The sequence below is a fragment of the Pteropus medius genome, unplaced genomic scaffold (genome assembly GCF_902729225.1).
Source record: "Pteropus medius unplaced genomic scaffold, Ma_sr-lr_union100, whole genome shotgun sequence".
In the NCBI taxonomy this organism is placed as follows: domain Eukaryota; kingdom Metazoa; phylum Chordata; class Mammalia; order Chiroptera; family Pteropodidae; genus Pteropus; species Pteropus medius.
Window position 1 is genome coordinate 1242737 of NW_024352004.1, and position 1558 is coordinate 1244294.

A 1558-nucleotide genomic window follows, 5' to 3' on the forward strand; every position below is an offset into this window, starting at 1 on the left:
TGTGAGTGGCTTGGACTGATTTCACTAGGGTGCTGAGAATCAAAGCACATTTGTCTCAGAGAGGTTTGGATCTTGGGGTTCCAGTCCCCCCCCTTGCCCCACACCTGGGAGGACAGCAGACCTCTACACTGGAGACCTAGCAAGATCTCCAGGATGCCTGAATTCTTCTCTGTGTGTCGTGTGTCAGCAATAATCAGACTGCTTCGAGGTTTTATAAAGGAGGATGCTGAAGTGGGAGGGGCTCAATCAGGAACCCCTGGGTTCAGCCGGAACTCAACTTAAGATGTTAGACTGATGGGAAGAGCTGGGAGCTTCCTCAGACGAGAGAGAGCTGGGACTTTTGGAGAAGGCCCAGGTTGAGAGGTTCCTTCAGAGTTTGTTCCCAGGATCCCTGTATTCTCCCCATCTTTCCCATAGTGTAGAAGGCTGGGCTGGAGGAGGTCTGGGTGTCTCCTTGTCCCTGACAGTCCCCCACCCCCTACACGTCCCAGCCAGGGGTTGGGCAGGAGGTTAATCGTCAGTTTACCTCCTGGAAGAGGCTTACAAGTAAGCACTGAAGGGCAGTTTTCTCCTGATGAAAAATCAGACCAAGAGGCAGAGAGGGGCAGTGAATCGATCCTTAGCAGAGCTGGTGGCCTGGCTTTCCTGGTGCCAGCTGTGCATCTATGCATCCTGCTTCTCTGAAGTGAGCCCCTCACCTGTCTGCATATAGTAGAGAGCTGAGTCAGCCTGATGCAGATAACCACCAACATGCCAGCAGTATTGGGCTCTGAAAGGAGCTCACACACCCCTCACTCTCAGACCCACCCTTCCCCAGACACTGTCTCTCCTTGAATCACTCTCCCAACATCTTTGTTAGACCTGCAGAGTGTCAATCTGAAGTGGTGGAGGGGGAAGTTAGTCAACTCACCACTGAGCCTGTGTTGGCTCTGCCACCTTGCACAGGGAGGGGCAGAGGCCTGGCTGGCCTGACCTAGCTTCCATTCCAGGAAGGCTCATTTTGACAGGCCACATTGGGCAAGAGAAGAGCTCAGGCCTGGGACCTACTAAATGGAAATGTTGATGAACCCCGCGAGTTGCCAGGACAACTTTCATTTCTGCCCTGCCACACCCAGGCCTCACCAGTGCCTTCTACAATGACGAAAGGCAAGAATAGATTCTAGGAAGGGATGGATTTCAAGAGAGCAAAATCTCCCATCCCTGTGGAGCCTGCCCCTAAAACCCTGGCCAAGGGTTTTAGCCCCGCTCCCTTTGATCTGGGGCAGCTCTGTCAGAAAGGGCCAGAGGAATAATTGTTCCCATTTTGCAGATGGGAAACCCAAGACTCAGAAAGGATGTGGCTTTCCAGCCTCCAGAAACACTGGCCTGAGGCCTGCCTTCCATTGTGGGGTACTAGCCAGGGACCCAAAGGCCCCTGGGCAGGCTTGGGCAGCCTCCCAGCTGCTGCATTCCTCAGCAAGGGGCCCCAAGGGAGAGGGGTGGAGGAAGGCAAGGACAAAGGTTGTTTACCCAGAGGAGTTAGTAACTGGGAGGGAGAGAAGATTCCAGAGGGCTGCTG